The sequence below is a fragment of the Monodelphis domestica genome, chromosome 4 (genome assembly GCF_027887165.1).
Source record: "Monodelphis domestica isolate mMonDom1 chromosome 4, mMonDom1.pri, whole genome shotgun sequence".
In the NCBI taxonomy this organism is placed as follows: domain Eukaryota; kingdom Metazoa; phylum Chordata; class Mammalia; order Didelphimorphia; family Didelphidae; genus Monodelphis; species Monodelphis domestica.
Window position 1 is genome coordinate 222,381,217 of NC_077230.1, and position 12,386 is coordinate 222,393,602.

Sequence of the window (12,386 nt, forward strand, 5' to 3'; positions counted from 1 at the left end):
TCAGGTACCTAATGCAGGTGAACAGAAGGAAATTTTGAAAGAAAACTCGGGTCTTTCTTAATGGCTTGGTTGCAGAAAAATATAAGAGCTTGTGAGAAAAGTGTATGCGAAAGAAGGAGAGAGAGAGAGAGAGAGAGAGAGAGAGAGAGAGAGAGAGAGAGAGAGAGAGAGAGAGAGAGAGAGAGAGAGAGAGAGAGAGAGAGAGAGAGAGAGAGAGAGAGAGAGAGAGAGAGAGAGAGAGAGAGAGAGAGAGAGAGAGAGAGAGAGAGAGAGAGAGAGAGAGAGAGAGAGAGAGAGAGTGTGTTTTGTGCCTGTATGTATGAGTGACATTGAGAGGGAGGGAAGGAGGGAGGAAAAGCCTGAGTGAGTGAGAGGGGGGAGTGTCTATACGTGGAAAAGAGAGACGGGGAGTTGTGTCAGTGAAGGAATCCAGTTAGGGGGCTGAGCCAGGGCTATGCTCTCAGTTTTTAGCGCCAGCAGAGCAGGGCGAAGTAGGGACGAAGAGGAAACCCGCGGAGAAGCAGCTCGGCGCCCAGCCCTCCTTCTCCTCCTCCTCCTCCTCCTCCAGTTGGCTCTGGGGGCTAGCAGCTGCGGCGCCTTCTCTCCACCCTCACTCTCTCCCTCTCCACGGCCCGGGCCGAGCAGAAACAGTCCTCTGGCAGCGAGGTAAGCTCCTGGGGGGAACACTTGCTGCGGCGTTTTAGCACAGGGTTCAAGGCAATGTTGCCGGTGCAGTTTGTGAGCCCCCCCCCCCTCCCCACTGTCCTCTTCTCCACCTTCTCCGTCTCTCTCCTTGCTCAAGCTGTGCCCTCCTCCCTGCAGCCACCAGGGGTTTGCATAACGGGGGAGAAGAGAAGAGAAAAGAAGAGGGGAACATAAGGGTGAAGGACAAGAAGAGGGACGTGCTTATGGGTTTCTGGGCTTAAAAAGGGGATTTTGCACCTTAGTTGTAGAGGCATGCCCTCCCCCCCCCCCTTTCCTGGAGCTGCACGGAAACCCACAGAACACTGGGGTGTGGTGTTAAATCACGCCTGGATATTAATGGTTTGGGGAAACGCTCTGTAGACTGGACTTTATGTGAGAATTGTGATCCCATTTTTTTCCTCTTCCTCCTTCCCCTTACAAAAGGAGAGGCTGTGGAGGGGCACTTTGACTCTTGTGCCCGTTCAATTTATGGGATGAAAATGTTGGCCAGCTGCGATCCAACGTGGACCGGCCCGCCTTTCATCCACCCCCACCTCGAAAATGCAACTTCACCCATTGCTGGGCTTTGCTCCTCAGTTCCAATACACTGAATAGCCCAGCCCTCCCTTTACTTACTCACGGGACTAGCATATCCTCCCGCTAAATCACCCGTTTTAAATGAGATTTTACATTCCAAAGTCAAAGGTAAAACCCTCTCGCCGCCACCTTCCTCCTGCTCCGATGATTTAGTGGAGCCGTTGGGAGCTGTAAACATCAACCGAAATTATTCTTCTTACCATGCTGTATTCAGTATTTTATTTCTTTCCAAGTGAGACTCGAAAGGAAGTTGGATTGCATTTTACAGCTCTGGTCGATATTATTACTTGAAAACAAATGATACTCAGCAAATTATAAGACTATTCCTGGAGTCTGCTCCCTTGAATTATGCCCATACAGTTGTGATTGCAGGGGAGAAAATGCTGAAACAGCACCATATTTTCATCAAATGTTGCATTACAGTTTGTCTGAGTTGCCATATGTTCACATATATACTGTGATTACTGGGCAAGGAGAGAAGCTAAATGTTTAGTGCATTTTTCTACAGTGTTTTGTGGAACAGCCTAGCCAAAAAATAAAATAAAAACAAAAAACATGTCAAATGTTGTAAATGTATGTGTGTATGGCGTTTGCTTACTAAGATGGCAATAAATGAAGCTCAACTGGATGGATGTTGATGCATAAAATATTGACTGATTATTTGGAGATCAATATTGTGTTCTTAAAGCTCTGTTAAGCAGCAGACTTTATTGCTTTTACTTATGGTAAAATTTGCCAAGTATTTAAATAATTATTGTTCAAAATTGACTAAATAGCTAACAAGCTGCACTGCCCAAAACTGGACTCTAATGTAAAAAAAAAATGGGAAAGAACCCACCATCATCGGTCACTACGGCAGCCTGTATGTAGAGAGAAAAAGAAAAGTATCTCTCACATACTATTTGCTTATTTCAGGTGTAGAAGAGAGCACTCACTGGGTGACTTTCCTCTTGAGAGAAATGTGAATGACAGGTTCAGATTGTTGACTTTTTTTTAACTTTAGGAGATTTTAGTTAACTAAGAATCCATATTCTAGCAAATGCCAAGGTTTTGAACAACTCAAAGCACTTGGACTGTTTGCAGAATGTACCTGAGGCTATTTCTGAATCTCCAATATGACAACTAGTCAAAGTATTAAACTTCAGAAATGGCATCCTTTTCCTTGCATCAAATTCAATATGCTGTTAAGGGATCACTATCCTAATAATTAAAAAAATTGTCATTATATCTGATCATTACAATCTCCTCTCTTTCAGGCTTCTCATTGTATAACAAAATATAAAAGAAAAAAATTGGCCCCCTTAATTTTAGAAAATATGGGTCTTTTGGTGGGTTTTGTTTGCATTTTTTGCTTTTATATAATAGATGGGCATAACTTTGTTCTGCAAAAAGAGTGTGGGGCCTATTTCTAGTAGATTCAAATCTTACTTGGGAATTTAAAAGATCACTTTGCCTGTTAGTCTTTAGGGAACAATTTATTGCAACTCTTGATTTATTTTTCGCTGTGACACATTAGAATCAAGAGTGGCTGAAAAAAGAAGCAGAAAACAGAATGAATCTCACTTGGGAAAAGAAAAATAAGATTATAGAGTCAGTGATTTTCAAAGGCTGCCCTAAAATAAAGGTTTCACATTGTAATCAGGACAAATCATCAGCCCCCTTTGAAACCAGGTCTCTGATTGAGAACAGCAGTAAGTTATGTGGATAAAAGCAATTATATTGGAACTACTATACCAACTCTAGGCACCAAAATGACTGAAAATGTTGTATATGTATGATTGTGTTTTTGCTGAATCTTTAAGTGGAGGAAAAAAAAACAACTTTTGTAATAATTTTCTATTTGGACAAGGCAAATAGTGCTGCAGTCCCTAATTAGAATTTTGGAATAAGCTCAAATCTCTATCATTTGTTCAAGTCTTTTTTTTTTTTTTGGAACAAAGTACTAGAAAACACGTCAAGTTTTCTGTCTCTGTGTGGTGGGGTGGAGAACACTAGAAAGATACATCTTTTGAATATAATAAATGTTGCTTCTATTTAACAGGTAAGCAAACATAAACCACCTGGAAGGGTGTATATTTTTGACAATGCTGTTTTTCTGATTCCTGCCTCTGATGAAAATGTTAAATGATTTTCTAAGTATCTACTTAGTCGAATGCATTAATTTTGATGGGCAAATGCATCAATAATTCTTTCAGGCTAATTTTATTTTACTGAGCTTCTTGATAAGAAGTCTATTCAGTTTAGCATTGTACAATCACTGATTTTTCAAGTGGTCATTCAGAGAATGAGTATTGATGGCCTTTTGAGGTTTCCCAGTGAGCTCTCTAAGTATCCATAAGTAATAATAAGCAGCATTACTCTCTGGAAAGCCTTGGTGTTCATAAGCTTTGAAATGCATGATGAAATGAGATAGCATATGCAAAAGCTACTCCAATTAACCTAAATATTTTTTGGTGGAGTTGAGCCTTGTGCATTTAAAATTTTGAACTAAAAGCATTATGTGAAGAGAGCATTTGGCTACCTCTGTCAATTAATATTTAGAAGATGTAAATAGGAGAGTAGAAGAAAAATTCTTGGAAGGGAGGAAGTCTGGATTTTTGCCCAAAATAGATTTAATGTTGAAAGGGGTCTTTACAGGTCATCCAAAATCCAACTCCCATTTTACTGATGAGGAAACTGAGACACACTGAAGCTATGTGACTTGTCCAAAGTCATAATATGGTAATTGGCAGGTCTGGATTTGAACCCCGCTTTTCTAGCTCCAAATTCGGTGCCTTTTTTATCATATAACCCTGTCTTCTGAGTTGACTTATTAAAGCTTCAATTTCCTCAACTGAACAATGCATTGCCCTCTCACAGGGTTGTTGCAAAAAAGGAATTCTGTAAAGTGCCATGCGGATGTGAGATATTATTATATGTTTGGGGCATAGCAGTTGTTTTCTCCTCAGAGCCCAATCCAGTGTTATTAACATTGAAGAAAGTGACCCAGGGCCATACTGTTGGAAACATCTCTGATAAAAATTGAACTGAGGTTGTGTTTAGAAAGTTTTTTGCTACTACCTCCCATCCCTCCAAATGAAAAATTTATTGTGGCTGATCAAAAGCAAGTCAGTCTTGCTTAGTCACTGCTCCATGCTACTTCAGAATTGACTTTGGGCAAGGTTTTTTTTTTTTAAAAGATTACAAGCCCTTTAAGAACAGTTTTTGTTGTTTCCCTTTGTATCCCCAGCACACAGGCATGATATAGAGCACTTAGTAGGAGCTTAAGAAATTTGTTGAAAAATGAATGCATATTATTCCTGTATGTAAGCAGCTGCTAACCCTCAGGCTTGTTTTTGATACCTTTGTGAATGGTAGCCTTTAGGAAGCATCGGTGTAATCAGACATTTGAGGGGTCTGTTCATTGATTTATACACACATTTCTGCATATAATTCTACAACTAAAGTGTTCTATTGATATCTCATCTTCTAGGGTAACAACAATGTAAAAAAATTCTTTTTATGAAACATAGGTTAAAACCTATGAAATCCTCTACTGCAGAAGACATCCAAATCACCTTTCCCACCCTCCTCATTTCCCCTCTTTTGTAAAATAAGGTTTTATAGAACTGTTATTTCCTTGACATCTCAAAGTAGCTAGTTTAATGATCTTGTGTTATGTAAACATACCAAATGTTTAGTTTCTAAGGAAGTTTATACTATCAATGTCATGTTATGGAGTAGCATCTCATGAGTGGGGTAGATAAGGAAAATTACTTTATGAAGATGTATCACAGTAATACACCTATTACAGTTTCCTGCAGTTTGTCATTTTTATAATTCTAGATGAATTTAATGGTCAGTGTTTTCATTATAATTATTATTTGAAGCTTTATGATATTGTCCATCCAGATATACATAAGATTGCACATGTAAATCTGCATCCTAGGCACTGACTTCTCATCCAAATCTTCAATTCCACATTTCCACCTACCAAGTGCATATTTCCATTTAGATATCTTACCAACACCTCAAATTCAACATCTGAATCAAAACCATCTTCTTTAATAAATTTATTCCTTTTTTCACCACTTCCTTATTTTCTATTTCTATCAGAAACTACCATTCTTCTAGTCAACCAAACTCAGAACCCCAGTCTTCTCAGATTTCTTCCTCCCCTTTAACTTTCATATCTGGTTTATAATCCTATTTATTTGTCCTTTCTAGTATTCCTCTCTTATTGGTTGTTTCTTTTTCATTCTACACTAGACCAAGATCCTCCTGACAAGTTTTTGCCCATTGTTTTTCATCATTCTAATCCATTTTATATGTTCTTCCTGGTTTAAGATTTCTAAATTATATCACTTTAACCAAAACTCTTCTGTGGCTCTACATTCCCTATTCTATCACATGAAAGTCTTCAAGCTAGCAGTTAAGGGCTCACCACACTTGGGTCCAAAAATGCCTTTCCAACCTTAACTTTCCAAATTAAACCTTTAACCTAACCACATCAATCACTTTATTCATTTATTCCCCAAAATTACATCCACATTTTCATCCTTTGCTCATAGTGTGCCTCTTCCTTGAATGTCCTGATCCAGTCCTTCAACTTGAGGTGTTACTTTTCTACTCCCAAATCTTCTCTAATTGTTCTAGCTCCCATTGTTCTCCTGTTTCCCAAAATCTCTATAGCATATTATTATTATTATTATGGATTGAACAACAGATTTAGTATTAAAATATCTAGATTCAAATACTGGACCTAAATGAGCAATAGGTCATTCAGTCTCTCTGGGTCTTAAATTTTCACTTCTTGTAAAATGAAGGGGTTGGATTAGCTACAAATTTGAACAAATGTCAGAGCATCCAGCTTTAACATTTATTTTTAGTACAGGGAAAACCTCAGAGATCAAGCCTCTCATTTTTATAGATCAGGAAACTGAGGCCTAGAGAAGTTAAGTAACTTGCTTAAGGATACGATATCAATGGTGGGGTGGCCTTTGAATCCAAATTTTCTATCTCCAAACATAGCATTCTTTCTATTACACTGATTCCTGTCTTTAATTTTGCCACACTGTCTCATATTAATATTAATTGATAGTGGTGACAAAATACTTTCTTCCCATAATACTTAATATTACCAATATTAATATTATTAATACTGTCCCATATTAATAATAATAAAATGTTTCATGAATTGTACCTCCTTTTTCCTTCTAGATTGCAGTCTTCTTGAGGGAATGATCTGTGCCTGATAATTTTTTGTACCATCCCACAGTGTCTGGCACAGAGTAAGTTCTCAAGAAATACTGACTCAGTGAAGTATAAAGAGGAATGTTTTCTGGAGGTGCTGGAACCAGGCATTACACCGAAATGATAGAAACATTAAGTGGCAGGACGCTTTTTCAATTTGTTTTCAATGGCTTCAATCAATTTCCGTGATAACCAGATGAGAGTTTTGAGAACTTTGCATTTTCCAAAGTTAAGAGATAATGATGGACTGTGTTGCAGCTGTGACATCCTCTTTGCACTAGCAATAAAATTTTCATTATATTAAGACCAGAGTGAGGAATCTTAATATTGAACATAAGCAGAATATTTGAACTTTATGCCAACATTTTAAAAAATCAAGCCAATTAAATTGTGTCATTCAATCAGTAAACATTTATTTTATTAAGTGCCTACTATGTACCAGGCACATTGCAGACTATCAACTATATAAAAATTTAGCCAACTACTCATAATCTTTCAGACTTTTTATAGTATTTCTCAACCCTTTTTGTTCTTCAATGATCCAACAAACATTTCCAAAATCTCTGTGGAACATCTGGCCTTTTGAGGTTAAGGTGAAAATCTCAATACACTAATGCTGTATTTGGAATAAAGTATTTGTTCTGATTAAAATGGATATGAGAGGAGAACACGATGGGCAAGTTTTAGAAAAGGATACAGAAAATAGAGAAAAATTAATGTAGACCACCCATGCCCAAGAGAGCCCTATACTGTATTCTAAATAGGGGAGGGTATAGAGAGATAAATAGAGTAAATAGAATAAAAAGGTAACACATCAAGTAACAGGCTATAAAAGGAAAAAGGCTGACCTGGGAAGAAAGCCCACTGAGGCCTTTCTAATAAAGAAATCGGTCTTTTTTTATTTGAAAATTTTTATGTAATTAATTGATTTAGAATATTTTTCCATGGTTACATGATTCATGTTCTTTCCCACCCCTCCTCCCATAGCCAACAAGCAGTTCCACTGGGTTTTACATGTGTCATTGATCAAGAAGAAATAGGTCTTTACATACTGAAAAGCACAGCCATATATGTTTATATAAACCTTAGGCAAAGACTTCTAGGTTTTAGCAGCCCTTCAATAAAGACATGACATGCAACTTGTCTGGAAGAGACTGACTCTGGTTTGGTTACCCTGGAAATTGTTCCAAATAAGTGTCAAGGAGTTTATGGCATTGAAGCCAATTCTAAAAGTATAGCCATTATCACTAGTCTTCTTAGATATCACTTTTTTTAACATATCTAATTCTCTAAACTTTATACATAATGACCTAAATATGTGTATAACAAAGTATGTGGGAGGCAACATGGTGGTTGGATGGAGAGATAGATAGCCTTGGAATCAAGTAGACCTTAGTTCAAGTTCTGCCTCTGACATATATTTGCTGAGTGAGTCTAGGTGAGTCATTTATTCTGGTCTGAGTCTAATTCAGGCCAATATAGTGATTCAAGTTGGAGGTTAGCATGTAATGCTGTTTTCATGGACCATAGCATGTGATAAAAACAATGTGGAATAAGATTTTAAGGGATTTCATTCCTAATTAAATTAAAAAAAAATACCATTCCCACTCATCTCCATGTTTACTACAGTAATCAACCACACTCTGTCAAGAAAATAGTAATTCTGCTAGAATTTCTGGACACTGACACCATATAGACTGGGCTTTTTAATGCCCTTAGCTCTCAGGATTTAGCTAGGCCCCAAGGAGAGAACTTCCTTGATTCCTTAAAGAGAAATCCTCCCACTCCATATTAAACAAGTAATAATCTTGTTTCATCATCAAATTTCTCAGGTTTAGATGCTGACCTGGCACTGGTAGAGGGAGCTTCTTCATGAAGCATTGGTATAGTTCCCTATCTCAGTGAAATGATGGGTATGGTCCAAAAGGAAACCCAACTAAATGCAAATATTGGTTTATGTGGAATCCAAAATTGTTAAGTGGCAGTCCTCATGTGGGAATTTACCCCAAATAGAAGGCTGAAAACCATATTTTTTTTTGCTCGCTGAGTGTGTTAAATATAAGCATGTAGTCACTAGTTTTATCCTCTGCCTAATTAAAGTAAGAAACTCTTTAGGAATCCTATAGGGTCATGACTGATGGACCTTCAGATTCCAGCAGCCAAATACTGTCCATCACTTGTTTGGCCAAAACTTAAAAATTATTCTCACAAATAGTAGAATCAGTGTCATTGAGTTGGTTTGTGGATAAAGTTCTTGGGATAATAAATAGAATTCCTTGACCATTCCATGGTAACCCTCTAGTTCTAAAAGGTTAAAATACAGATATAAATGTCAATGTAAATAGTAAGCACATAAAAGGTCAGTCTTCTTGGCTTCAAGGTTGATACACACTAGCTATAAAGCCATGGACAAGTCACTTTAGCCTCCCAGTCTTCAAACAAATGACTCAAGTTAGAGTAGATGTGTTGATCTGAATTGGGGAGGGAGTTTTCCACACTAGGAGTTCATTACACTGATGAAACCATAGCTCCGAATCAAGAATAAACAAAATTCTCCAAGAGGTTGCCTACCAGACAGCCACCATCACCGGGAATATTATGCCTTCAACCCACTATATACTCAATAAATATTTGTTAAATGAATGAATGCATGCATGAATGAACAATAACCCAAAACTAATAGTTCTCTTTGAATGGGAAATACTGAGGGATCAAGGAACTGCTTGTAGCAAAGTCAATATAATAATACATTGTCAACATTGCCAACTCTTCATGGTTTTGGAACAAAGTACAACTTTGTTGAATTCAGTGTCATGTAGATCAGCCTAAATGTAAAAGTGGAGTGATCCAGATGTGGACAGATTTCCATCAAACTTAGAGACTTCTTTTCTGAGTTAAAGGCATGCTGTGAATTATTCCACACCTTTGTGGTATCACTGAAGATCTGCCAAGCAGGGAATCACATTGAAACAGGACTGTCAGTTACCAATTGCTTCATTGTGACATAGATCAGACCTCATGAGAGCTACTACTGTAGGAATGGAACTGAAATCTTGAGGGTGCAAGAGATTGGAAAGAAATCAAACTCCTTGAACGAGGTTGAGAGGGTAGGACACAAAGGCATTAGTTCTGTATAATTGTCATTCATGGTAGGATGGGGCACTTGCCTTCTGTGACACCATCGCCCACTTATAATTTGAATAATTATGTTGGCCCTCCTGATGCAGATGAACAAAAGTCTTATCAGTTAACTTAAAACTTGAAACTGTTTCAGAGCAGGTGCAGAATAGCCAAGACAGGTTTGGAAAATAACTCCTGCAGGCTCAAAATGAAGGAAAGACTTTCGGTGCAGTGGAAAGTTGCTTCCCTTTAAAGAGATGAATTTGGAGTCAAAAGGCCCAAGTTCAGATGTGTGTCATTTCTGGGGCTCTCAGTTGTAAAATGAGGGGCTAGACCACATGACCTCTGAGGTTCCTGCTAGCTATAGATTGATAATCCTATGATTTTAAGAGATCAGGGTAGAAATAATTATCAGTCAAGTAGCCATTCCTCATAAATCATTAATTTCACACAGATATTGGACAATAATAGTCCAAAAAGTCAAAAAGTATAGTTAGTGGGGCAGCTAGATGGCTCAGTGGATTAAGAGCCAGGCCATGAGATGGGAAGACCTGGGTTAAAATCTGGACTCAAATACTTCCTAGTATTGATTCTAAGATGGAAGATAAGGGTTTAAAAATCATTTTAAAATTGAGATTTTTCAAAAACATTAAGGGAATGATTTATATGTGATTAGAAATCCCTAGTTAATAAATACTGTGTCTTATATAGGTGGCATTTGACCCTCTAACTGCCTGTAGTAATATTTTATAAAGCTTTAAGGTTTATAAAGTGTTTCCCCCCAATTCTAATTTTATGAGGTAGTTACGTCAGGTGTCCTTGTTCCCATTTTTCAGAGAAGAAAATGAAGGTTCACAGAAGTTGTGATTTGATTATGGTCACACTGCTATTGGTTTCTGAAGTGAGATTTGAACTCAAGTTTAAATAGCAAGCTCTATCCATGATTCCAGAATGCTTCCCCAGAGTAGAAAGTGGCAACTAATTGGAAGAAATAGTTAACTGAGGATGTGGGCTAGTTAGAAGTTGAAGAAGGATCAGTTTTGAGGAAACTAGGGGATAATCATGAGGACAATAAGTCAGAATTTAGAGTCCACTGAAATAGATGCAGACATGAGTTACACATTGTATAATAAGAAAAAAGGGGAGGGGGAGGAGAGCCAGGAAAACAGAGTTGAGTTTCTTAGGTTTTTGAAGTATTGTCTTTTATCCCCCTTTGGGAATAATAGTAGAGCCTGCCTTGTACCTAGACAGAGGATGTAGCTCGCTTTGTGATATGAGTGCAGGGCCTTCTCTACCCTGCCTCTCAAAAGGCTCCCCTGCAGCTCTCCGATGCTGAAATGCCACAATTAGAATGCTTCATTCATTTGATCATAGAGTCTGAATAATAACAACAGCTAGCATTTATATAGTGCTTTAAGATTTACAAAATGCCCAACATATGTTATCTCATTTGTTCGTCACCACAAAAAAAGAACAGTCATCACTACCTGCACTTTTCCAATTATGAAATGAAATCTATTTAAGTCAAGGACACAAGATAGTAAACTCAAGGTCACAAAGGTAGCGAGTGCCAGAGGCAGGATTTGAATTTAGGTCTTTCAGTCTCAAAGACCTCTTTCCAGCTGGCTACCTCTAACACCAGCACTGACATAGCTTCAACAGACCAGATGCTTCCTATCCTCTATTTCGATGCAGACCCCTATGAGGGCTAATACAAGGAGACTTCTCAATCTTTTACATGTCATCTGTTTGTCCACTACGTGGATTTGATGGGAAGAGAATGGATGGTAAGAACATGAAAACTGCCTACTGGAGGAGAGACATGGTGACATTTAAGATGTTTCTGGTGACATTGGTTTGATTTTGGTTTACTGATTGATTTGATTAAGAGCAAAGTGTGTGGGGGGGAATATAAAGGTGACTGGGAATTCTTGAAACTTTTTTCTCTTTTCCACAATTTTGTCAAAGGCCAGACTTGACCGCAGGTGGCCGATTGTGGCCATCTGGGGCTTTGGGTTTCACATCATAGAGCCATTGAACAAAGCAAAGAGAAACTGTCCTATGTGAGTACAACATATCAATAAATAATGCTAGTTTTAGCATCTCTGAATATTCTGACTTTAGCCCACTGCCAAAGTAAATCTTTTATTTTCACCCCTTGCTGATAAATTGCCCACTTTCTAGAGAAAAGGGAAATAAAGGGGGGAGGAGGAATGCCACTGAGGAATTCTCTGAAAAAGGACAAATCATATACAAATTGAGACCAGGGACAGATTCACAGTCATTTGTTAGCGCCATTCTTCCCTAAACTGTGGGTGCTTTAGAAGTTCTTTTGTTGTGTCCTTTGTTGTTGACAGGAGGGTTCTGGGGGAGATATTCTATACTGAGAAGACATGATTTTAATGGGAAGCAATACAGATCCCAGGGTGGGCTGCCTTTTTTACATTATAGTGATTGCTAAAACATAATCAACTGGAGCAGTGATGAAAATTCCATCTGACACAATGCTTCTTATGATAGGCAGGTGTTTTCTCTGGGATTGTGTACAATTCTGTAATGTTCAAATGGGAAATCAGAAAACACAATGGTAGTGGCTGTGACTTTGCTAATGTATCATGCACAAACCCCCTCCCTCCCAGGAAGTCTGACCCTTAAAAGACACATAGACTCCTCACAACCTTGGCTGCCGTCTATTTGTATGCAACTGGCCACATCATAGTCATGTAAGATCCAAATGCCATTGTCATTTAATG

General features: G+C 38.2%; 1 protein-coding gene across 3 annotated transcripts in view; it reads left to right on the forward strand.

Annotated features, from left to right (window-relative positions):
* Positions 1 to 217: 217 nt before the first annotated feature.
* SPATS2L (spermatogenesis associated serine rich 2 like) overlaps positions 218 to 12,386 on the forward strand; it is a 244,050-nt gene continuing 231,881 nt past the window's right edge. Inside the window, exon 1 of one of the 3 annotated variants that reach the window (XM_007494583.3) lies at positions 218 to 666. The gene's annotated coding sequence lies outside the window, so the exon portion shown is untranslated. The remainder of the gene's footprint in view (positions 667 to 12,386) is intronic. The other 2 variants (XM_056794169.1, XM_056794168.1) reach the window with 2 other exon arrangements.